This window comes from Octopus bimaculoides, chromosome 2 (genome assembly GCF_046866305.1).
Source record: "Octopus bimaculoides isolate indiv1 chromosome 2, ASM4686630v1, whole genome shotgun sequence".
Taxonomy (NCBI): domain Eukaryota; kingdom Metazoa; phylum Mollusca; class Cephalopoda; order Octopoda; family Octopodidae; genus Octopus; species Octopus bimaculoides.
In genome coordinates this window covers 93,701,869-93,729,368 of record NC_142929.1, presented here as the reverse complement: position 1 = coordinate 93,729,368, position 27,500 = coordinate 93,701,869, and the positions used below count along the sequence as shown (strand labels likewise).

Genomic DNA, 27,500 nt, shown 5'->3' with positions numbered 1-27,500 from the left:
ATTGTGTCATCATCTCATTTGAGGATCAGGATGTTTTTGAAATAAGATCTGGTGGTGAAATGCATAACGATGCTATGTTGCAAATAAATGAGAGGAAGAAAAATAATTAATTGATAAGGCCTTTATTTGTTTATTATAAAGTAAGTTACAACTTCTTTGAGTTCTTACACAATAATAATTAGCAGTTCTGTTATCCATTTTGTAGGTAGTTAACTTCATCTTTTGTTGACTGCTAGAAGATGGGTGGAAAAAGGGGAGAGAAAAAAAAGTAACAGAATCTACCTCTGTGTTGACAAGAAGAGAGGGTGGAAGTTGTGTAGTCATGTACTGGCTATCCATACTTGAAGTGAGAAACAGGGGAATGTGCTTTTCTAGCGAGGGCTGAGTAAAAGAGGTAGAATTGAATTTGCTTATAGTATTTATATTTGTTAGAAAGTTTGATGTAAGTCAGCAAATAGTGGAAAGTAACGAGTTTATCTCTTGAGCTGTATTTAACACAAGAATATTCACTTAAACAATAGAACATAACTAAGACAGTTGACTCTTATAAATTTCTAAGTGCCAAATTCAAGGACAATAGGAAAGAAACTGATACAAAACTCTAGGCTTGATTTCAGATATTGGCTAAGAATCTAGGATGCTATTTGGTACATATGTATAGGTTGTGTGCTGATGTCACCTGTGTATGAAAGGTTTAAGGGGAAATAAAAGATAGTATTATCTCCATGAGAGTAGTGTGTGAGTCAGTTGTTAGAAGTAATGGTGAGAAAGTTATTAATGTACTGCAGGCAGATTGTATGAGATATGACCAACCTCTGAGAGTTGATATAAAGTAAGACAGATACACAAGTTACTCTAGAGAGTTTTGAGAGGAAACTATTAAACTAAGAGATGAATAACATGTACAACCCATTAGATTTGTTCATGTTGGTCTTTGCAGATGTGAAAAGCAACAACATTGCTTTCTCCAATAAAGTGTGAAAGATCTCTAGTATGTAAGCCTATGCTAGCAAATTTCTGACTACAGAAACTGCCCTAATGATTAATCTGTATGTGTTGTATGGAATTAGAAGCAAAATAGGCAACAAATGTGGTCACTTTATCTTATCTCTTCAGTCACTTTAGTCAAGAAGTGGTAGCTAGAAGGATTGTTACAAAGTTAAAAATAAGGATGTTCTTAGCAGGTATGATTGTGTACTTAAGAATTTCATTTTAGAACCACTCTATTTCAAGTGTGAACCCATTGCATTGGCATCTTGGGCAAGTATTTTCTCCTATGGCCTTGGGTCAACCAAAGTTTTGTGACTGAAATTTAGTAGATAAAACTGTGTAGAAGCCCAACAAAGGGACCCCTTCCTGTTCTTGAGTTGTACACTTTAATCTGTAGCCTGGTTTAACACTGTCACCAGGCCTTTGGATACCTTTAGCCAGGTTCAGTCACTTGTAAGCATTCAGTTTGGGTCTTCCACCTAAAAATAACTTCTTCCCTTTCTCCCACATATCTTGGAATCCCTGAAAAAAAAAACTACCATGGATGTTGCCTTTCTTCTTCATTCATTGTTTAAAACCTACCTTATTAAACATATTTTAAAGTAATCCTCTTACTACAGAGTTGAAGTCATCTGAGTTGATAATGAGTCAGGCTATTATCCTGAAGGTTCATACTCTATCAAGGTACAATAAATGGATATAGCTTACTATTGTAATCAACAAGTGCCTCATATAATTAACAAGTTTGTTTTTAGCCTTTGGTAGTGATGAATGTACTTTGATTAGATAAACTCTTACAATTATCTAGTTTCAATTTCACCACCACTATACTCACTAGTGTAGCTGGGGAATGGTCCACTCCAGGCAGCACTTTTGGGTCTGCTGTAGGCAATATGTGCTTTTTTGTGGGGTCTGGGGGTGGAAAATGGAAAGACTGCCCTGGGTGGCACACACTCTAGCTATGCTAGTGACTGTACTAAAGTAAAATGAATACAAATAAATCATTCCTGTCATTGCCTACTATGGTCTTTCACTACCTAATACAAATATTCTTTTTTTCCTTTTTGAAGGTCAATAAAATACCTTGTAAGATATTTATCCTGTACATATCACAAACTCTCTATCTCCCCCCCTCTCTCTCTCTCTTTTCTTTGAGCCACTAAATTTATGTCTCGCCTTCCTCATACACTATGCCTGCTTCTGTCACTTTCTTCTTTCCCAACCACATGTCATAGCTTTCTTTCCCCTCCCTGCTCTCTCTCTATTGTATCAAGATTACTATTCTGCTGTTCTTCATCCCAATGCATCATTGGTCACTCCCCACCCCTTATCCACCATTCACTTCATCCACCCCTCAACACTTGATCCTCTATTCATCACAATCTCTCACTCTCTCATACACTCTTGCAACCTCTACCTGCCCCCACTTCCAGCTCTTGTCACCACTCACTTCTGTTCACCTCCTGCCTTGAGGATTCACCCAAAGCCTTAATCACTCCTATTTTTATCTCTTCTCAGCTACACTCTGATCACCCCCACCCTCTCTACCAAAATGTGGGTAACCACGCTGCTCTTCTACAGCAAGAAACCTGTTCTGCTCTGGCCTCAAACACTGCTTTTGTAATAAATTTAGTATTATTAACCTTCTTTAGATGTCACCTTATATTTAGAAAAGGGGGGAAATAGTAATTGTTTGAAAAGAGCCGAATGTTACGTTTTGGTTTGAAGGAGTTGAGTATTTTCCATATTTTATGATAGTTCAAAGTGTGTCCCCATCTTCATTTTATTGACTACAGCAAATGATAATGAGCTTCTGAAGAATATGGGTTTACTTTCTGTTGAGTTGCATAATGCCTTCTCAAGAAATTCCACAAATTCCTAAGATACTGGTATTTGTGGAATTTCATTCACAGTTTTGAACAAATTAAAATCTCTGTTTTGTAATCTTATCATTTTTTAATATTTTCTGAGAGGCGGTTTATTTTTAGAATTATTCTGTTTGTAGTTTCTTTCTCTATATATTATATGTCTTCAACTGTGCTTCCTCCAATTTAATTGACTGAACAAAAGCAACAAGTTCAACACCTACTTCATAGTCCAGTAGCTAGCAAGATATCAAGCTGGATAAACAACTGGTCTAATACATAAACACTCTTACCCATGCACTCATAGAAAAATTAAGGTAAAATGGAAAAATATTTGGGGTTTTTTTTAAATAAAGTAATATTCAAGAAGGCAGTGAGGGTGAAATTTGAACTTAAATCAAAAGTCAATAAAATTAGGTAAAAATATAAACTAGAATCGGTTAGCTCCAATTTCAAATTGAAAAATAAAAATGAAAAAAATAATATTGAAGAACTAAACTATCATTTCCAGTCATGGATCCGTTTGCTTTTCAGTGCTTCAAAACCTTTAATCAGGGAGTATATAATGTGTTGTGATTTTTTAAATCTCAACATTGAAACTTCCAACTGGCTTTCATATTTTGAGTGTGTGCATTTAAAAGTAAGTTTCGCTGGGTTACAGAAACATGATGGTGTGTAACCTCGTGGTTAGGGTGTTGCACTCATAGTTGCAAGAGCACAGTTCTGATTCCTAGACCAGGTGGTGCATGGTGTTGAGCAAAACATTTCATTTCACATTGCTCCTATCTGCTCAACTGTAATTAGTAACTATGCAATGGACTGGCACCCCATTAGGGGAAATTATTTTGTTCTTTTACTTGTTTCAGTCAGTCAAACAAATTGACCCCAGGACTTATTTTTTGTAAGCCTAGTACTTATTCTATTGGTCTCTTTTGCCTAACCAGTAAGTTATAGGAACATAAACACACACACACATATATACGACGGTCTTCTTTCAGTTTCTGTTCACCAAATCCACTCACAAGGCTTTGGTCAGCCCAACGCTATAGTAGAAAACACTTGCCCAAGGTGCCTTGTAATGGGACTGATCTTGGAACTATGTGGTTGGGTAGCTATCTTCTTACCACACAGCCATGCCTCAGTCACTTATATGCCATGAAAACCAGAAAACCAGCTCTATGAGTTCTAAGACTCAAGATAGTAATTTACTAATTACTATTTGCTATAGAAACACCATTTAAGAGTATTGTCTTCTTGTAGTGCATCTATAACAATTTAACTAAACAGAACTCCTCCTTCCCCAAGTAAAAGGGTAAAGATCCCCTTTGGTCGTGAATGACCATGGGATTGTACCCCCGAGGCACAAGTTCAGGCAAGGTTGTTTATGGAAGACTAGCAGTCACCCATGCATACCAGCATCCCCTCTCCACACCACCAATATAATCCCAGGGAAAGGCAAAGGCCAATACAGCTTGGCACAAGTGACTCATTTCTACAGCTGAACGAACTGGAGTAACGTGAAATGAAGTGCCTTGCTCAAGAATACAACACATAGCCTGGTCTGGGAATCAAACTCACTACCTTATGTTTGTGAGCCCAACAATCTAACCACTGAGTCATGCACCTTCCCCAGGTAGCACTGCAAACTAAAAAAAAAACACTTGTCGATTATAGTTTGAAATTCCCATGGTATCTTATGTCGGGTAATGTGATCTGGACTCATTAAAACTTTTGACGACAAAGACTTATTTCACTTAATTGTTCAGGGCATAAATGGTTTTAAGAATTAAATATTTCAAAATATGATATAGAGGTGCAGGAGTGGCTGTGTGGTAAGTAGCTTGCTTACCAACCACATGGTTCCGGGTTCAGTCCCACTGTGTGGCACCTTGGGCAAGTGTCTTCTACTATAGCCTTGGGCCGACCAAAGCCTTGTGAGTGGATTTGGTAGACGGAAACTGAAAGAAGCCTGTCGTATATATGTATATATATATGTATGTATATGTTGTGTATCTGTGTTTGTCCCCCCCCCCCCCAACATCACTTGACAACCGGTGCTGGTATGTTTAGGTCCCCTTAACTTAGCGGTTCGTCAAAAAGAGACCGATAGAATAAGTACTAGGCTTACAAAGAATAAGTCCTGGGGTCGATTTGGTTCGATTAAAGGCGGTGCTCCAGCATGGCCGCAGTCAAATGACTGAAACAAGTAAAAGAGTAAAAGAGAGAGTAATGCTAGACAGAAGCTATGGATCCCTTTGGTCAGCAATTCAACACATTTCCAACTTATCCAGCTGAAGCTTTAAACATACAGTTAAATATAATTCTATTCACTTCATTATAAGAATAGCAGCTTGACTTGTAGCTTTACATCATTGATTAATAGCTCACTCAGTTTTAAACCAACATGTTCCCATTTTAAATCCAGCTACAATCAAACCCTGAATATCTGCAACATGTGTTTCTAATATACAATTACAATCTATGTTATTGATTAACTTCTCTAACAGCAAACAATCTTTTTTCATCAAATATCTTTCCAGTAAGCACAATCATTATATTTTTTTTAACTATATAATAAGTTATCATCGTTATTGTCAAACTTAAAAGTAAAGCTACGTAAGTGTTCATTGCTTTTTCTTTTATTTGAAGAGATATTACTTTAACTGAAATACTTAGGTGTGTGTGTGTATATGTATGTATGGATGGATGTATGCATGCATACATGCAAGTATGTATGAGGAGAGCTGATATTCTGAGCACTGAGGCAATGATAAAGAAAGCATCATTTACATTGGACTGGATACCCTGTTTGGATTAATGATCAGAGGATTATGGCGGACTTGTTTATGGAAAGTGCCCCCAGTAGAAATCAAGACTACAATTTAAGGATTGTGTAAAGTCCCCTTTGAAGTCATATGAAATATAGATCATTATGAAAAGCAATGCTTGTCATCACCACTAATGGAGGTAACCAGTAGAGGAAGACATGGGTATTTTTGAAACTATATGCATTTTTCATGCAAAATTTAAGTGAGCTGTTCAAAACACTACCAGTATAGTAAATGGGAGAAGCTTGGTCTGCAATACATGTGGTGTGTGCGTACGAGTAGATGTAATCGCCTTACCTCGGTTTTCCTTTCCTCGACTTCGAGTCCGTCTTGCGGTATCCGATCCTTGAAGCTTGCCCCGACCCAAAGTACACCAGGAATAGCAGCTGCTTCTCCCAAACCTTCCCAAACCTAGACCGTTGCTTAACACGTCTTGTCCTGACCGCAGCCCCGTTCGAAAAGGGCACGAATGCCGTTTGAGGCTACCTCTGCCCTTTTTCCCCTTCCGGTCAGCCTCCCCGGACACTGACATCATACCACACGCCACCCTGATCTTAAAGATCACGTTCACCCCTACTCCAATTCAAAGTCCGCCATCCAACCGGGCGGGCGCCCTACACGTCGAGATCTTCTCACGCTAGGTGGCTCGTTTCCATCACACTCTTCATCCGACGAAGTGGCAATCCTGCGCAGATCCAGCACATGGCGCGGCATTCCATCCACAGATACATTGTTTCTGGAATTGACCGCTGTCACTGTTCCCCTGCCCCATTGTGATGTGCAGCGTGCCTTCGGCGGCTTGACTCCAAACTTCCTCCCCTACTTTCACGCCAGCGGGTCCCTTCTCTTCCTCGCAGAACTCCGGCGTCTTACAGGGATGCCTCCATTCATATTTGAACACCGCTCTGTGCGGCACAGACTCTTCCGCTTGTCCGGATCGGGGAGACATATTGTACCAGTAGACCGCTTCCAGGGGCGAAATGTGCCCCCTTTCAGCCATGGCCTTGATCGTCCGATGGTGCCTCTCAACGATTCCGTTGCCACTCGGTCTATACGCCGCTCTAAATAATCGTCGCACCTTCTACCGGTCAAGCATCTCTCCCAACGCTTCTGAACGAAACGCCGCCCCTACACCAGGAATAGCAGCTGCTTCTCCCAAACCTTCCCAAACCTAGACCGTTGCTTAACACGTCTTGTCCTGACCGCAGCCCCGTTCGAAAAGGGCACGAATGCCCGATCGAGGCTCCCTCTGCCCTTTTTCCCTTCTGGTCGACTCGCCCTCCCGGTCAGCCTCCCCAGACACTGACGTCTACCACAATACATGCAGACATGTATGCTTATCAAGAGCCTGGCTCATTAGTCATCAATGAAGTCTCAAGTGTAAAGTATAATTTTGTCTGAGTGCACAATGTTCTTAATAGTTAGTGATTATCTTCCTCAATCACGAGTGGACAGCCATCATGTATATATATATGGTTTATGCTGGGAAGGCAGAAGCCTTATCTCAGTCAGAAATATTTTGTAGATCTTGTGGAACAGAATTTATGATAGTTCAAAGTGTTTCCCCATGTAGTTTTTTTTTTTCATCCACAACTATACACACATCCTGGTTTTCTCCAGGATGTCTTACTGGGTTTAATCAGGCTAAACAAACAAAAACATTGTCCTTGCTATTTGATTTTGTCACCTTTTCCAAGGGCTTTAGCAACATAAAAGCAGAGCAATAAATACAAAGTCAAAGCTGATTCAAAGAAATCTCAACAGAGATTACTTTTACAACAAAATATCCAATATTTTCCCAGTAATATGTGCTAATCAGTGTCTACTGTCAGGTCTCTCAGAAATATAAGAGTAATTCTTTGAAATCATACTTTTCTTTTTTTTTTTTTTTTTTTTATTTGAAGTCTAATTATTCTCAAAGTATCATCTTACATCAGATGATATAGTAAACACCAGAAGCCAGCAACCTTTTTTCACCAGCTGAGCCTTTTGAATATTTCTCAACCAAGGCAATGCTCCAGCATGGACACAGTCTAAATACTGAAATAAGTAAAAGATAAATGATATTCCATATGCAATTACTTTAAAGCTTAAGATAGGACAACTATTACTATGTGGATATATATCATGTCACAGGTGTCCGAATGCCTTGTGAGCCATAAAATTCTCAGCTGATATTGATTTCTTTGGACTGGATACAAATCCAGTATTAATAGGTGAGATAGTTAATTGAATAAACCTTATTATATTGTTTTCTACTCTTGGAACAAGGCCCGAAATTTGGTAGGAGGGGGTCAGTTGATTAGATCGACTTCAGTACACAACTGGTACCAATTTATCGACCCCAAAAGGATGAAAGGCAAAGAATGAGAACATTACTGACAGGATTTGCCCTCAGAATGTAGAGAGATCCTTACTAATTTAACATCTACTGTGTCATGCAGGAATCAGTGATGTAGCTAGAGTAAGACAGACTTCTTCCATGGCCCCGCTCATCTATGCTATGGGCTTAGTGGATTTGATGTGTGATAATCTCCATTTATTTCTGTTGTATATCATTATCATTTCATCTCCATTTTTTTTTCTTTTTCTGTCTTTCTCTGCCCTTGAGCATATTCTGCTGTCAGCACACATAACTCTTCTGCCCTTCACTTCATATGTCCAGCTAGTGCAGCCATCTCCTTTGAACACATTGGCCAATGATCTTTCACGTTGTCTGCCTTACCCAAGGGGACATAACCCACATCTAAACCTGAGTTCCGCAACCAGTACTCTTTACAACACATACTATAAACAGAAAGAGATTTACTGAAATCACTTGAAACACAAAAGCTTCTTCACAAAAAGTTCTTCCTTAGGATTGATAAATCTTTTGTTTAAATCCAGTATTGCACTTTGGTGTTTCAGTTTTCCTTTTATTGTAGAACATTATTTTCCTGTTCAGTTTGCAAAATCTGGACATTACCTCTTATTTTGTCTTCAATTTCAGAATTTTCATATTTGTTAACTGATTCTAAACTGTTTTCAGGACACATTTGATTGGATTTCTATCCATCTTCATCAAAATATTCTAATTCTTGTAGTCCTTTTGTAATTGTGAATATTTTATGCTTTTGCCTTCTTTGTCCAGGCATGCCTGGCTGCAATGAGCTTTACTTTATAGTCAAAACAAAAAGAATGAAAGAAAGAAAGAAAGAAAAAAGTCAGGAAAATAATTCTAAAGAAAACCTTATCTCCGAGCAGTCATTTATAAACAAACTAATACCATAGTTATGACCAATCTTTATTCTGATAAGTTGATTTATTTTTGAATTGACCATGTTTTTACATGGTGTTTTCCCATTCCTGTCATATGGGTAATTTGGCAGAGTACCAGCCACTTCCTTGCTTCCTTGAGCTCTTCTTTTCATGCAAGCTAATATATCCCTCAATGAATTACACCTGATTATTTCTTTCTAGCTCCATTGATTTTCCACGGCTAATGTCCATCTTAATATTATATAGCTTACACTCCTTACATAGTCTTCATACACATTGACTCTTACACATTGACTCTTATGCATTGACTCTTATGCAGAGTAGAAAACTCTTTAATGCTAACAGAACAGTTCCATGATCTTCCACTTCCTCATTCCCACACTAGTTACTATACTTTCATGTTAGTTTGTTTGTTTGTTTTGTTTTTTCATGGTAGAATTAATCCAAGCTTTGAGTGCCTTGGGCAAACTACATTCCAATTGAAAGCATTCAGGCCAGGTTTTCTGTCTGAGGATAATTTCCAGCCTGCCACCCATCAGCCTCAAAAGCTCTAAGAAAGGTCAAGGGCACTGCATTTTCTCCTTTGATTTAGCAATAAATTAAATAAAATTAAAATAGATTAAAAGCATTTGAAATACTTGTTCTGTGTCAGTCTACCAGATATTTCACTGTATCCATTATGTATCCAACGTCTGCATTGAAAACATAGTACAAAATTCCTACCTACTCTGTTTCTACTTATTCTATATATCATATGAGGTTAATTCCCATGATAGCACTGTTCTCTGTTACAAATTAGAATATTATGCCATTGGACTCCAGGCAATTCTTCCTCATTTGGAATATTTTCAGTTGCTTAACAGATTCTACTATTAGAACTTGTTCTGCTTTAAGAACTAAAATGAATAAATGAAGCTGACAGAAAACTCTAAATCATCAGCATCAGCATCATCATCATCATCACATGCATCTGTATGTTAGATGTAGAGGTTAAGATATGAGGGGTAGAGCATGTTCTTGTTGTAGAGAAGCTATATGGTTACTCACATTTAGAAGGGAGAGTGAAAATGAATTAGAGGTATCTTCAAGGAGATCGACAGGTGACGAGTTGCCCAAGTGGCACCTCAGGTAGGAAGAGTAATAGTGGGTGGGAAAATGGAGATTTGCAAGTGAATATGGAGGAAGAGATAGAGATAGGGGAAGTGAGAGAGGGAGATAGACATGCACGCACGCATGTGCATGCACACACACACACACACATGCTCTCTCTGAAGTTCAGCAACTACAGAAGTATTTAGCAAAAAATATGCCACTGTACTTAGCATTCATTGACCTGGACCTGGAGAAAGCCTTTGACAGGGTACCTCAATCCCTCATTTGGTAATCACTGTGAAAGCTAGTAGATGAATGGCTAATGAGACCCATTCAAACCATCAACTGGGATGTGTTGGCAAAGTGAGAGTTAACAATGAGTACAGCAGTGAATTTAGAGTTCAGGTAGGAGTTCATCAGGGTTCAGTTATCAGTTCTCTCTAATCTATCATAGTTCTTCTGGCCATAACAGTTTCTCATAGGAATTCCTCTATGCTTGTGATCTTGTTATTACAGCTGAAAGTATTGAAGAATTAGAATTAAAATTCCAAGTATGGAAGCAAAACCTAGAATCAAAAGGTCTTCAGGTTAACCTAGTGAAGATTAAAGTTCTAATAACAGAAAAACAGACAGAACTCCAATCCCTTCAGGAAAAAGGCCCTGTTCCATGTGTAGACAAGGTGTAGGTAGAAATTCCATATGATGTGCTCAGTGCAAACTATAGACACATGAGAGGTGCAGTGGAATCAAAGAAGGTTAAGAGAGAAAATAGAATTTGCTTGTGGCAGATGTGCAGGAGTAATAAATAATAACAGCACATGGGAAATAGATGTTCTGAAATGCCAAGGAGGCTCCATAGAAGTAGTGAATAGTTTCTGTTGCCTAGGTGGCCTAATTAGCAGTGAAGGAGGATGCTCTGAAAGTATAGTAGCTAGAATACACATTGGCCAGAGAAAGTTCAGAGAGTTTCTACCTCTGTTGGTAACAAAAGGCCTCTCTCTCAGAATGAAAGGCAGATTGTATGACACCTGTATATGAATAGCAAAGCTACACAACTGTGAAACTTGGACTGTGAATGCAGAAGACATGCAAAGACTTGAAAAAAACAAGTATGCTCCAATGGATGCATGATGTCAGTGAAAAACTGGGCATAAGAGGCATTAGATGTGGTGTACAGGAGAGAATATTGCACTAGTATGGTCATGTGATATGAATAGATGAGGACAATGGTATAAAGAAGTGGTGATTGCTAAGAATGGATGGAACATGTAGAAGAGGTAGACCTAAGAAGACATGAGACAAAGGGGTGAAGACTGATATCAAGATACTGAACCTCTCAGAGGAGATGACTGGGGGACTGAGATGATTGGTGTTATGCTGCACTTAAGAAGACCCTTCCGTCTCAACTGAACTGATGTTCTGTTAAGCTTTTCTCCGCAATTCATCTTTGATTTTCTTCACTTCCTGCCACACTGGACTGATATCCTCAGTATTCAACTCATTCCCTATTTCTAATCATGTCACACTATTTTCACTCACTGCACTTCCTATTCTGTCTTATTCATGTTGTACCTGGACCCCACATCTCTCTCTCTCTCTCTCTCTCTCTCTCTCTCTCTCCCTCCCTCCCTTTCTCTCCCCTCTCTCCCCCGCTCTCTCCCCTCTCTCCCCCGCTCTCTCCCCTCTCTCACTCCCCCTATCTCTTTTTCTCCCTGTATATATATGTATATATATGTATATATATATATATATATATATATATATATAAGTAGAAAATCTTTAGCAAAGTGAAAACAGTACTTATCCAAATTTTTCCGTAACTTTGCTAAAGATTTTCTACTATTTGAAAATAATATGTATTCTTGTTTTTATACTATTCATTTGGTTCTTTATAGATTATTTTAATAGATAACTTATTTAACACTAAATTATTTAGAAGTTATAGTTTCATTTCAACATAATATTAGAACTTCGATTGGAATAGTGTTGATATATTTTCGATTATTTTTGATTAATATTATTTGATTAATTATTAATCTTTATAGTTTATAATATTGTTAAAGTTTTTTTAAAATCAAAACTTTGTATATATATACAAAGTTTAACCTTTTATTCTTAATAATTTTTTCTTTCCTAATTTTTTCATTCATAATCTTTTCCATTCATAATTTTTTCATTCATATTTTTTATTATTACGTTTGTAGAAATAAATAATCTTGTATTTTTCTATTATTCAATTGATCTTTAATTATAATTAAATAAACGTCTTTAGCTTTAAATAGTATAGCTTTAACTATTACACTGGTTAAATATGTACTAATTTTATCTTCATTATTATTTTAAACTTAAACTTCGTTCAACTTGTATTTAAAACAATGATAATTTAAAACAATGATAATTTATGTAAGATGTTTTTTGTATATAATATACATGTTATTATAATGGATGAAGGGATGATTATTGAATGGTTATTATTTTGATATGATATTTTTTAAATAATTTTTCTATCTTTATATAATAAGTATTTCATATTAATTCATTTGGTACTTATTGTTGGTTGAGATATATATCTAATTATTGTTCTACTTACGATCTGACGAGTAGCTATATTTTTTAATAGAACTTATTTTCGATAATTTCAATTGATTTTAATCGATTTAAATTTCTTTTCTATTTGAAAATTGGTTATGAAACACGTGTAATCTTTTTATTATATTTATCTTATGATATTTACTTTACTTTATATTATACTCATTTATTGTGCTTTTAATTATTAATTTTTCTATATGTGATAGTGGATTTTCATCGATGAGTTCTTGAAAATTGGTTATTTTCCCTAAAACTATATATTTTATATATACTTTATCTATAAGACTCAATTTAATTTTAATTTTTTATAAATTGATTTTAATTGAGTTTTTTACCTGTAATTTTGGATTTTGTCCCTAATATTATTATTATATATATATATATATGTATGTATGTATGTATATATTTGCCATGACAGATTGCTAGCCACTACACATTCTTTTTTCTCTCCTTGTTTCTTTCTGTGTTCCTTTCTGTAGAAGAGCGTAGGCTCGAAACATTAAAGACTTTTTCACTTCCTGAGCGTTATACTAATACATCTGTTTATTTTCTACACCACCTGTCTTCATCTTCTGTTTTTTTGTGTGAATTCTCCCCCTATATATATAAGTCATATATAAAGTTAAAGAATTAAGGTTAAGAAAATACATGTTAGACATAGTATCGAAATCTTATTTCAGGGTAAGTCCCAGGTCATGTGCCCACAGAGCACATTCACCATTTATGGCTACCAGGCATCATTAGTGATACTTAGGAAATATCATTGTAATAGTTCCAAGAATTCCAGGATGGACGTTGGGCATGTATTAAAGATAAAAAGAAAAGACAGAATGTACCAACAAAAAAAATTACTACAATTGTTTCACCATCAAGATGCACTGCTCCCTTGTAGGCATAGAATGATGCAATAACACCAGATGCAACGCTCATACATAGAAGACTCCTCAGGTGGGATGATAAGGTTTTAAGCTTGGAGATTTATATTTGAGTTTCACTGTATTGAAAGAGTTTAACAGTTAGACAGATGCACAGATAAACAGACACACATTCTTATATTGAAATCAATGCAAAAATATACAGATGCACACAATAATTATACTCGTGGGTACATGCCAGCACATGCTGCATGTATGTATGTCAGTCAATCTTACAAAGATTCACCTACCCAAACACATACAGAGATCACATCAACACTGCCACCATGGAGCACATGCACACACTCACACAAGTACACGCACAAACACACTCACACAAGCACACCCTCACGCAATGCTCACAGACCCCATACACACACACACACACACACACACACACACACACACACACACACACATGTGCCCCATCACACCCACACACCTATGCGCCCCATCACACCCACACTACAGGACATACAAATCCAAATGTACATTGACATCCACAGTTTCACATGTCTGCAGGCAAGTGCACTTATACATTCACACAATTATACACACACACACACACGTTCATGCACAGATATACACTTGTACACATCAGTACACTCCAGGGACTTCCACTCAGCACATATATACACACACACAGGCATATATAAACCCATTGACTCTGCACATACATGCACACACAGATTGCACACACCCACAAGACTACTCAGACACATGCAGGCACGGAACAATAAACAGCATATAGGCGAAAGCCCACACACCTGTCCATGGGCATGTAACAATGTATGGAATGATAGCATGGTGTTCACTATTCAATGTTGATTATGGTAGTTTGGTGCTGTGTTTACAGGGTGGTAATATTTGAAGGTGACTTTCATGACATGTAAACAATGTGTAATCCATTCTGTTAATTTATCAATGATCTTTTCCCTAGTAAGCAAGATTGATAGGGAGTCTTCAGAGCACAATCCACAGGTCCTATAATGTGTGTTGTAGGGTTTTGTATATTTATGATTGATCATGAAATCTCATATTTAATCCTGTCAGTTTTCAGTTGCCATAGAAAATCTGCCAGAAATATGATTTCTATATTGATTCTTGAAAGAATCAGCTGTGGCACCAATGTACACATAAGGACCTCCCCTCATGTACACAGTGCATTTATAGACAATATTACAAGTGTCATGCAAAGATTATCCAATGGGCAATTAAATTTATCCTTGAAGGAGCACTTATTTGTGGCCGTTGTTGGCAACCAGGGTTGTGTAGTAGTTGTCCTGTCATTCTAGTTATAATTGGTTGTGGATTCATCATGTTGCTGGTGTGCAGGTTCTGTAGGTTCATTGTTATAGGTATATTATTAGTTTTGGATGTTTCAGGGCAATCATTTTCTGTGGTTAACTCTTGTTGGTTGTCAGTCATGTTAGGATTGAATGTAAATTCATTATTTGAGCTTTCAGTGATGTTGTTTTACAAGGCCTTTTTAAGTTTAACTTTATTTATTCTGTGCATATGTTGCCACAAGTTACAGGAGGTTGCATATGACATTTACATTATGTCTGTTAAATATCAAGTGATATTTATGAGATTTTGGAAAGCATCTCTCAAGGGCTGCTAAAAATTGTCTGCTGATCTTGGAAGTTACATTTGAGGCATGGATCAGGTTGTACCAAAGAACAGTATGGTTTCTATATTTGGTGTTAGGTTTATTTATGCAAATGATCTGTGTTTGTTTAGTTGGATAAATTGTGTTGGGTGTATTTTTGTTTAGATAGGAAAATTTATGGTAAGAATGAATGTTATTTGGATGGTAGAGTATTCTACATTTATGGTGGTATATTGTGCAGGTGGAATTTCTGTAGGTGGGTTCATGAGGTGTTTTTATGTCTATGTTGGTTGTATGTATGTCATGCATGTGTGTGGTGTGTATGATGTGTGTGTTATTCTGGCATCTGAATTTAATTCATTCCCAGTATCCTGCCATAGCTAGTGCCTCATTGTAATAAGATGCATGCAGGTCAAATAATTGTGGGTTAGCAGCCAGTTGGGAAACTCTGGTCTGAATATTCCCTACAAGACCAAGTATAATGGAGGGTGGATGGTTGAACATAGCATTAATATATTTAAGGCTAGAATCTGGTGTTTATGGCATTATTCCATGCCCACAAGGGAGTAGTGCATCTTGAAGATGAAACAATTGTTTTGGTAATAGAAATTTTCTTGTTGCTACATTCCATCTTCTCTTTTTATCTTTAATATATATACATACATGCATACATATATATATATATATATATATATATATATATATATATATATATATATCCCAAAAAGTCTATACACACTTTAACAGTTAATTACTCAATGTTTTGTTTCTTCTTAGATTTAATTCATTAGAAATAAGGAAGGGAATCAAAATGTGCTTTGAACAAAGGAAATTGATCTTAAAGTGCTACAAGAAATTTGAAAACACAGTCAAAGTGCAAAGACATTTTAGGATGGAGTTTTACTTGAATTAAAGCAAGTTTGGAGTAGATGAAGTTGTTCAGAATATCAACAAGAAATGTTCCAGAAGACTATAGACATTGACCAGCCCCACAAAGCTAGAAAAGGTTACTAGAGATATAACATCTCGGCAGCAAGCAAATTGTGAGATAGGTATTTCAAAATCAAACATCCATTGCATCTTAGAAAACTGTCATTGGAAAAATTAATAGTCCATGCTCTCAATGTAGATGATCCAGACTGAAGAGTAGAATTTGTGAGTTGTACTCGGCAAGATGTGTAGAAGATGTACACTTACCAACAAAGATTGTTTGGAGTAATGAGACTACATTTAAATTAACCCTTTAGCAATCACATTATTTTGTTAAAATTGAAGTTTATATATTCACATTGTTTTGAATTAATCAGGTATTATCTTCTAGCTTTGAGATTTTGATGATATGATTGTATATTTTTAGAATGACATTTTAGGGTGGATGTGAGAAGCTGAATCTGGCCAATTTGATCATAAAATGAGTAGAATATTTTGGGTGGATATGGCCAGTTTAAATGCTAAAGGGTTAAATGGCTCAATTAAACTACTACAATTAACTTACTGTGGACCTGAGAATTATGGACGAATATCATGTTAATTTACCAGGAATTATAATATGATGCAAATTATCATCAAAAGGTTTAATTGGATCATGCTTTTTTGAATGGCACCATCACTGGTTCCATGTACTTGAACTTGCTGTGACAGTCTGTCATACCAAACATTCAAGAGAACTGAGTTTTATTTCCAGCCAGATAGGGCACCTCTGCACTATCATAGCAAAGCAATGTAAGGAGCTACATCAATGAGATCTGGCTAAACAGGAGGATTGGATGAAGAGGTTCAGTTGAATGCCCTTTTCATTCACTGGACCTCACATCACAAAACTTTGTTATGAGGATACTTAAAGGTAAAGTTTATGGTACATAACTGGCAACAGCTGATGAATTGAGGGCAGCTATTGAACAAGAATATACTCAAATACCAAACAAAATGTTTCTTCATCTTTTTGATTCCATTATTTTGAATTATCAGCAGTGCTTGGACCAGACTGGCGGTAATAGACTTTTGGCCAAGAAAATTCCCTAATGAAGATTTGGACTAAATACATAAAAGATTCATCATAGGGAGATTAAAATTCATCCTTTAAAGCAACTTCTTTAATTTTGAGGCAAACACTTACCAACAAATATCTGAGACCATAATGGGACAGTGTGTGTGTGTGTGTGTGTGTGCGCGCGCGTGCGTGTGTACAGGGTGCAGTGAATAATCTGTTGTCTAAATTATGCAAAAATGGAAATAACACAGACATCTCATTTTAACAGATATCTTGAGAGAAAAGCTGAACATTAGAAGCATCAGTTGTGGCGTGCAAGAGAGACGATTGCGCTGGTATGGACATGTGGTGAGAATGGAGGAGGATAGCTGCGTGAAAAAGTGCCACACCCTAACAGTTGAGGGAACCCGTGGAAGAGGTAGGCCCAGGAAGACCTGGGCTGAGGTGGTGAGGCAAGACCTTCGTACATTGGGCCTCACCGAGGCGATGACTACGGACCGAGACCTTTGGAAATGGGCTGTGCGTGAGAAGACCCGGCAAGCCAAGTAAGATCGTTGCCAGTGCCCCTGGACTGGTTCTTGTGCGGTTGGCACATGAGATGCACCATTTTGAGCGTGGCCGTTGCCAGTACCGCCTGACTGGCTCCTGTAGGATTTTCGAGCGAGATCGTTGCCAGTGCCCCTGGACTGGCTTGTGCGGGTGGCACATAAAAGACACCATTTCGAGCGTGGCCGTTTTCGTGCGGGTGACACGTAAAAGCACCCACTACACTCTCTGAGTGGTTGGCGTTAGGAAGGGCATCCAGCTGTAGAAACTCTGCCAAATCAGACTGGAGCCTGGTGTTGCCATCCGGTTTCACCAGTCCTCAGTCAAATCGTCCAACCCATGCTAGCATGGAAAGCGGACGTTAAACGATGATGATGATATTTACCAAAATTACATTAAAATATCTTGAAATACTAAGGAGTAAATTTATTCAATAAAATCGCCATTAGCTTCAACCACAGCCTCCAGACGACTTTAGAATCTCCTGCAACTCTTCTGAATGGTTTCCTTGTGAGTGCTGCTGTAATCTTGGTGAATGCTGCCATAATCCTTGCCTTCAGTTCACCTTTGGTGTTACAGGGAGTTTTGTTGGACTCTCGTTCAACTGTGCTCCACACAATAATCAAGGGGGTTGCAGTCTGAGGAATTAGGTGGCCAGATGTTAGGAGTGATGTGGTCACAGAAATTGCCTGACAGCCATGACTGGATTCCTCTGCTTGTATGGCATGGTACAGTCTTGTTGCCAGACATAGGGTCTTCCAACAATCACCCTCTTGACTCAGGACAGCACTGCCTCCTCTAGGCACTTGATGTAGGCCTCCGTATTGAGTCTGAGGCCATGTGGGAAGATGAATCGAGGCATAACATCACCATCACTAATGATCACTTCAAACACCATGATGTTGACTGGATATTTGATTTTTAACACTCTCAGTACATGTCCTCAGATTGACACCTAAACACTCTGAACTGTTAATATTGGCACTTGTCATGAATGCTAAGCAGTACAACATGTCGTTTCCAAATTTCTGGCAGAATGATTTGTATCATGGTGCTGTTTTTCACACAGTCGGTGCCCAACTGACCCTACTATACTGTGTAGTTGGCCAAATCAAAAACGAACAATGCACTAAAAATATAAAATGGCGACAAATTACCCATCACACCCTCTACATTTTAATATATGTATGTATGTATGTATTTATATTTATTACTTAACCTTATGAACATTCTAAACTCTCTGACGAAGCCCAGAGACACACCCAAGTACCTTAATTTTATTTTCAGTTCACTGGAGGGATAAAAGTAGAATGGGGTACTATGGTCTCTTGGCTGAAACAGCTGTAAGATATCCTACTTTCTATGCTCTATATTATATATTTTAATAATTACTGGTATTTTTATATTTCATATTTTATATATTATATATGTAAAGCATAATATATTATACATGTATGTATATTGTTATAATTGTTTTTTTTTTTTAATAAATAGACATAATATAATGACTAAAAGTTGATGAATACCACCTCTTGATCCCCTCCATTTTCTTATTGCTGTATGTATATATATATATATATATATATATAAACACAAGTACCTCAAGTGTGCTTGTGCATGTGTATATTTTTAAATTTCAATCTTTCTCTTTAGTGAAGCATCCCTTGGCAAAATAAGCATGAAATATCCTTGTAGACTTGTATTCAGTAGCTGCCAATCCTTGTACACAGAACTCAACTATATAAGGTATGTAAACTATTCAGTAGTCTATAGGACAATCCCAATTTAATGAGGATATTATTAGTGTCAAGTTGAGATGCTTTATTTAACAACAGATGTTGCTGTAGTGGATGCTGTTGCTTAGCCCTAGGTCATCTCTGATCAAAAAGCCTTATGATCAAAGATGGTGAAGTATGACCATCCTTCTTTTCAGACATAATTCACTAAGACTGAATATATCTTTATCTGCTTTTTTTAAAATTGGTCATGGTATCAATAAAGGGAGATTTGATTGCTATTTCAAGCAGATCAAGAGTCTGTTTAGTGGCACCTTTATTGTCTCATAATTGAAGGAATAATTATATGAGGTGACAATCCTGCTTTATAGAGGATATAGATGTTACTGTGTTGAGATGCATAACTCAACAAAACAATTGATAATAAATTGTACCACATCTGTATAAAACATAGTCAAGTGTTCACAATCCCAACATGCTAAAAGTACAATAGACTATTGTGTATAACACTGACTTACAATAGCTTTTGTTCAATATTCAAAGCAGCATATTGATAACAAAAATAAAGTATCCAATGCTAATTACAAAGTATTGACTATTCAAATTTTGTCACTAATCATTAAATACGTAAGTGTGTGTGTCAATATATATATGTACACACACACACACACACACACACTAGACTACCTGTGACCTGTTAGGTTGCCGGGGAAAGTCTGAGTTTTGTTTCATGGAGTTTTTTTGTCTGTTCCATGTTATTTTGCATGCTTTCAATGAATGTGACATTGAAATCAAGAAAGATTTGGCTGCTATTTCTTGCATACCTTGCTACCATGTAACAAGAATTTCGGGTTCTTTATCACAAATAGCTGTTACGTGGTAGCAGGGCATGCTACAAATAGCAGCCAAATCTTTGGAGATGAGATACGTTGAATGCACTTTAAAGAAACCTATGGAAAAAAACTATTTCACACCGAGGTTATGAATGTGTCATTTACGAAATATTTACCATATTTTTAAAGTCATTTTCACTTTAAAATATTTTGCCCATCATAATGTGTCTAATGGAAAGGTTAGAGATTCTTCCCTTCCAGAGTGAAGTTATTTTCAGAGTATTTTCCTATTATGCACCGTTTTGGGTATTTATACCCCAAAACCCCGAATATCTCAATAACTACTGGTCCGATTTATGTGAAACTTGTTTTATTCTGTTCATATTCACCTTTCATGGGTACTTTATTGTCAAAGTATTTTCCCATTATGTGCCAGTTTGGCTGTGTAACATTGTAAGCAAGCACTCAAGATTGAACTTCACTTTTAATAGTATACAGATATTTGTGTGAGTCATCTAAGAGACCATAAGTCAAGGAAAAAATGCACTCTTATATTTGTCAGTAGAGTGGGTATATTATCCGAAATGTATAGTATTAAATATCCCAGATTGTTACCTAACATTCCATTGTATTCTTTACACGAAACTGATAACATAAACCACGATGGATATTTAATACTATACATTTCAGATAATACAACAACAGCAACAGCATCAGCATCACCACCATTACCAGCCTCACAAATAGTTTCCCCGATGTCCACAATGCCGGACCTATTAGCCACTATATCTATATCTATATGACTATCTATGTGTGTGTGTGTACACATATGTACATACATACACACATATGTATGTGTAGTGACAACTTATAGCAGACGACTGTTATATGTTCAATGTCCGGAGTTTTATCCACGCATGCGCAGGGACTAGTTCCGGAAGGAATACAGGAAGAGTCTCATGCGCATGCGTAGAGTTCGACACCCAGCTTTGGCGCCTTTTCTCAGTCTCTTCGTTGACTGATCTCCGTCGAGCCAAGACATCCAACAGAGCTCTCTCACGTGTCAGCACCAGAGCTTCACAAATAACCACGGAAATCATTCAGAAGGCGTCTCAGTAACCGAGGGCGATGAGCTACCGAATTCCCTCCAAGCGTGAACTGAATTCCACTGTAAATAAATATTGTTATGTTGTTCAGAATCTGCGTTCCGTTGTTTCTTCTAGAAATTTAATGTACGGAAGCGGTGTACACCTAATGGTGTATAACCACTTCCCTACATATGTATGTGTATATATATATATATGTATATATACATATATATAAATATATACATGTACAAACATGTATATATATATATATATGTACATATACACACATGTATACATACATACATACATAAATACATATATACACACACACAAATGGGGAACATAAATGGGGTTTAAAATTTACTACAGCTGTTTTGGTAGAATTTTATTGATATATTCACAGTTTATATCACGACATAATTTCACCATCCTCACTAAAATTTTAAACTGTTATAAACAGGCAACAACCAACATGATGAATGAGTAATATTTTAATAAGAACAATTAAATTTATAGAAAAATTAGAGAAGCATAATGGACATTCTAGGAGCAAAGAGGTCAAACTAACCTAATTAATTTCAAGCAGTTATCTTAATTAGTTTATAACCATAACCCACTGTCAAGAAGTGCCAAGAAGCTGGTAGGCCAGCCAAAGCATTTTTAAGAAGATATCAAAGAAAAGGCAGACTTATATATATATGTGTGTGTGTGTGTGTCATATATATATATATATATATAAATCATGAAATATGGATTCAAGTAATCCAGTAGTATTTATAAAAAACTCCTTAAGTTGTCATAGCATAAACCATATAGAGTATATGGTGATATACATGAGAAGAGAATAAGGAGAATATAAAGATATAAATAATGGAGAAAAATGATGAATTTTATTTCACAATAAATAATGAATAATCGCTACAAATTTTTTTCAGTAGTCCCAAAACATGTAAATAGCTTAACATTATTTACATGCTTATAAGACACGTAAATAGCTTAAAGCTATTTATATGTTTTGGAACTACTGAAACAAATTTGTAGTGATTATTCATTATTTATTGCTAAATAAAATTCATCATTTATATCTTTATATATATATATATATATATATATATATATATATATATATATATATATATATATATGCACATACACACACACACACATACACACAAACATATATATCTCTATACTAACATTCATATATTATTATTGTGTGTTCGACCGTGTGACGCGTTTAAATAAAAGGAGTCCTCTGTTTTTCCATTCGTCACCATATCTCCTTTTTGAGTTCGCACGGTCGTCCCTTACAATTGGTGACCCCTGACGTTGATTCGTTCACGCAGCCCTTCTGATCTGTACAGCCAACGCGAGCCTGTTCACACAGTTTACCTTACAATTGGTGACCCCCTGACGTTGATTCGTTCATACAGCCCTTCTGATCTGTACAGCCCAACGTGAAAAGTTCACATAACTTTTCCAAAAATGGTGACTAAATGCCAGTAATAGACCAACCGTTCTATAAGTCTTTTTCACTACAATTTTTTTTCCTTATTTCGTCTGTTTGTCTTCGACAAACCGACTGGTGCGAGGCTAGTGTAGTGAAACTACCTCCCGCCATTAGATACAAAACTACTATCGCCATTACATACAATCTTCTCATTTAAATATAAATAAATGCGAGCATAGTAGAGAACCCATTCCTTGTCATCACGTGACTGATTATTATTCGAATCGGCAACTTCTTCGAACCTTTCCCGCCAGAACGCAAACTGACCAATCACGGCCCCTAATAAGGTCACGTGATAGAGTAAAATTCTGAAGGCATTTGGAGCCCTCTTAACGCTATATATAGATCAACTCATACCCCACAAATTTGTCTCGGTCCAGTTTCTCTTTGAGAACTGTTCCGTGTACCACACGACAGCAGCAGCAGTTCCAGCGACCACTTCAACAGCTTCGTCCAGCCAACGATGACCACCGCCGTCGCCACATCAGCAACAAGAGTCTACGACTACTATCCAGCATCATCGTCATGACCAACACGATTCTACGATTACTACTACCGAGCATCAATCTCCACCAGTGTCAACACGACTTACTATGTACACCACACCAAACTACCGCGGCACATCTCTCTCTTCGATTCTGTTAGGTGACTCAGTTTCACCACGGTAAATAAACAGACAAGAGTTCTTAAACAGACAAGAAATTCTCAGCCAGCGACGAACATCTGTATAACAAGAATCACGGCCCGGCATCGATGCCACAACATCACAACTAGTGATCAGCTCTGCCAAACTCAGCCAACTCACTTCACATACAGATTCATATTATTGTGTACCCAAGAACTGGTATAATTGTTCACGTGTTATTGACTCTCTTTTTCTCTGCTGTAATATTTCTCATACACACATGTATCACTCACATACACACCTTTCTTTGTATGACGGCCTGTCTTTGATTATGTTCTTATATGTCGCATTCACACTCTCACACAGACATACATCTTTAACGCTACAATAAATATCTCTGTTATTCATCTTATACGGTTGTGGTCTTTCATTACTGGTCATCTATGTTATCGTCGTATAACATATTATGTATATCATCATTTGATATATATATTTTGTGTTCGACCATGTGACGCGTTTAAATAAAAGGAGTCCTGTTTTTCCATTCGTCACCATTTCTCCTTTTTGAGTTCGCACGGTCGTCCCTTACATATATATAGTAAACAAAAAGGAATAGATAACTCAAAAAATCACTTGCACACATTTCAATAGCACAGTCATTTATTAAAAATATGAAGTGCATTTCATAACATTATGTAAATCCACACAGTTAAATAAAACACCCCATTTCCTCAGGTGACAATCAGCCTCTGTCCAGTGAAAACAATCAGTCTATGAGGATAGAGATATTTAGTCATAAATTTCAGCATCTGATTTTGATGGGCTGTTAATGTCTAATAATAAACAATATATCTGTCTTCAAAGCAGATCAATCAACATCCAAAGTGAGTGGGATTTAAAATCTGTCACCAAGACACTTACCAGAACACATCTATTTTTAAGATAATTGATAGGAAATACAACTTTAAGCTCTTAGTGACAAACATGAAATAAATCTCTTTCATCTGCGGGGATTTTCATATAACAACAAAAAGCATTCATAGAGAATGGTAAATCATATAAGTTTATGTTTTTATAGCCTATTCACCCATGTTTGTATGTTTTGATGAAATTTTTTTTATTTATTTAGGTTTGGTCGGTAGTATTATCAGCACACTGATATAGTGGGAAGACTATGAATTTGGGGGATTTGGTTGTTGTGCATATCTCAAAATGTTCACTGAGTGGGATTTGTCTAGTCCTTGATCTCATATTTGTTGTTGATAGATTGTTAATCTCATTCTCAAGCTGAGTTTGGTTTGTCCACTGTAATTTTCACTGCATCCATAGCATCTGGCAGCATATATTAAATATTTTGAACTAGCAAAGTATTTTTTCACTCTAAAAACTTGTCCTAATTTGAATTTATATGATATATCTTCAATAAGGTTGATATAAATTACATAATTTGAGTGACCACAATTTTTAACTAATTTTTCTATGAATAAGTAGTTTATTTAGGGATTAGGGACAAGTAGTTTATTTAGAAATTTGCACTTAATTATTTGTATGATTTAAGTGCCTTTTTCATTCTTAAGTTTTGGTTTATTAATAGTATGCTCTGATAGATAATGCTGAGTGTTTCTGTGTTTCTTGGATTATGTGTGGTAATTAAAGACAGAGTTGTAGGTGTATTTGAACTATATTTGGTCTTTCATAATTCTTCAATGTCTATTGCTTTAGCATGTTCTTTTCCATTCTCTATTAACTTAAATGGATACTGTCTTTCAAGCACTACCTGTTTTAATTCCTGGAGTCTTTTAATCTGAATTTCATGATTGAAAATAATTGCATGAATTCTTCTAGCTAGGTTAAATAGTATATTTGTTTTGCGTATGTTTTGTGTGACGTGAAGGAAATAGTAGGTACTGTTTGGAGTCTGTTGGTTTGTAATAGATGTTGGTTTTGATGTTTGTGTTAATTTTTTTAAGATCAAAATGTCTAGGAAGGATAATTGGTTTTGGCTATATTCTATTGTGAAGTGAATACTGTTACTGATGCTATTGAGTAGGGATTAGGAATCATCAAGTTCATCAAGACTGTATGTCCACAAAATGAAACAATCATCTAAGTAGTGTTTCCAAATTTTCCACTGGATATTTTTGTAGGTTGATACTATACATGCAATGAATGAATAAGTTGGCATATGTTGGAGCAACTTTTGTACCCACCCTGATGACAAATGTTTGTTGGTTGGTGTTTGCTTCAGAATTAAAGAAGTTGTTTTGAAGGATGAATTTTAATCTCTCTGTGATGAATCTTCTATGTATTTAGTCCAAAACTTCATTGAGAAATTTTCTTGGCCAAAAGGCTGTTGTCTCCAGTCTGTACTCATGTGGGATGGTAGTACAAAGATTTACCTATATAAAATAAAATAATGATGTTAAGTATTTTCAAAAGGTGGTTTAATAGGTTTACGTCATACTTTATAAGACATGCTTCATATTTTAGTAGAGATTTTAAAAGTTTGTCAATGGAGTTGTAAGTCTGCATGTTTCACAGGCCAGGCCTTCTACAATTGGTCTTAATTTGAGATCCTTCAGAAATGGTATATTTGAACAGATTGAGGGTGATTCTTTGCAGGTCCTAGGCAGCATTAATTGTTCTATTTTTGTGGATTTTTGCAAGTCCATAGAATTTACTGAATTTGTTAGATAATAAAATTTGTTAGACAAAGTTTGTAAGATAATCATTTTCTTTATCAAGCCATTTCTGTGTTGGTCTATGAAGATGTTGAGTCTCAATATTGCTTTTGACCATCCTGTCTCTTAAAAATCTTGAAAGCATTCCAAATGTTATTATCTCATTTTTCTTTGAAAGCATTCTAATTGTGCCCATCTAGTCTATTTTTTCCAAGTGTTCCAACCATCTAACAATATGTGTGTGCTTATATATATATATATATATATATATATATACATACATACATATATATCATCATCATCATCGTTTAACGTCCGCTTTCCATGCTAGCATAGGTTGGACGATTTGACTGAGGACTGGCAAATCAGATGGATGCACTAGGCTCCAGTCTGATCTGGCAGAGTTTCTACAGTTGGATGCCCTTCCTAACGCCAACCACTCTAAGAGTGCAGTGGGTGCTTTTACGTGCCACTGGCATGAGGGCCAGTCAGGCAGTACTGATATATATATATATATATATATATATATATATATATATACATATGCTGTTGTTACCTAACATGCTAGATATAGCAGCTTTGTGACTGTGATCGAAAAGCTTGCTTTCCAAGGGCATGGTTCTTGGTTCAGTTTCACACCGTGATACCTTGGGTAGTATCTTCTATTATAGCCCAGGACAAACAAAGCCTTATGAGTGGTTTTAGTAGATAAAAACTGAAAGACGTGTATGTGTGTAGGTGTTTCTGTCTTGTCTTGATATTTTGTAACAGCTGTAAATGTGTGTCATTGTTATACAAGCAGTGTCATTTATTTCCAATCTTTCATGAAAACGTCTTGTGAAGGGTAAAATATTACCTTGCTTTGAAAGAGGTGAGGGGTGGTGACAGGAAAGGCATCCGATCATAAAAAATTTGCTTCAAATCAACTCCATCTGACCTAAGTGAGCATGGAAAAGTAGACATTAAAACAATGGTAATGAAAATCTATAGAAATATTGAAAAGCAGATATTATTTTACACAAGATCTGAAAAACAGAACTGTCATAGCTAGAGGGCCTTCGATTATAGGTCTACTGGATCAGAACTAACGTGGGTCTAAACAACATTTGTTTCTAATTTAGGCACAAGGGCAGCAATTTTGAGGGTAGATAGTAAGATGATACCATCAGCCCTAGTACTACGCTGGTACTTTATTTTATCAACCCCAAGATTTGAACACAGAACGTAAAGAGCTGTAAGAAATACTGCAAGACATTTTTCCAAAGCTCAACAACAGATTCGTTTTAGCCAATGAGAAATTCTCTATGCAGACATTTGATCTGCTAGAAATAGCAGCCAAATCA

General features: G+C 36.4%; 2 long non-coding RNA genes across 4 annotated transcripts in view; one reads left to right on the top strand and one right to left on the bottom strand.

Annotated features, from left to right (window-relative positions):
- The window catches only part of LOC106872094 (uncharacterized), a 21,944-nt gene extending 872 nt beyond the window's left edge, over nucleotides 1-21,072 (top strand). Inside the window, exons 1-4 of one of the 2 annotated variants that reach the window (XR_008267184.2) lie at nucleotides 5,381-5,471; nucleotides 18,972-19,027; nucleotides 19,338-19,430; nucleotides 20,944-21,072. This is a non-coding gene — a long non-coding RNA (uncharacterized LOC106872094). Of the gene's footprint in view, nucleotides 1-5,380; nucleotides 5,472-18,971; nucleotides 19,028-19,337; nucleotides 19,431-20,943 lie in introns of those variants that run through there. The other variant, XR_001409737.3, reaches the window with a different exon arrangement.
- A 3,042-nt stretch (nucleotides 21,073-24,114) lies between these two features.
- Nucleotides 24,115-27,500, bottom strand: part of LOC128251583 (uncharacterized) — a 9,705-nt gene continuing 6,319 nt past the window's right edge. For both annotated transcript variants that reach the window (XR_008267183.2, XR_016240678.1), the window contains exons 2-3: nucleotides 27,014-27,094; nucleotides 24,115-25,875 (exon numbers count right to left, since the gene is read on the bottom strand). This is a non-coding gene — a long non-coding RNA (uncharacterized LOC128251583). The remainder of the gene's footprint in view (nucleotides 25,876-27,013; nucleotides 27,095-27,500) is intronic.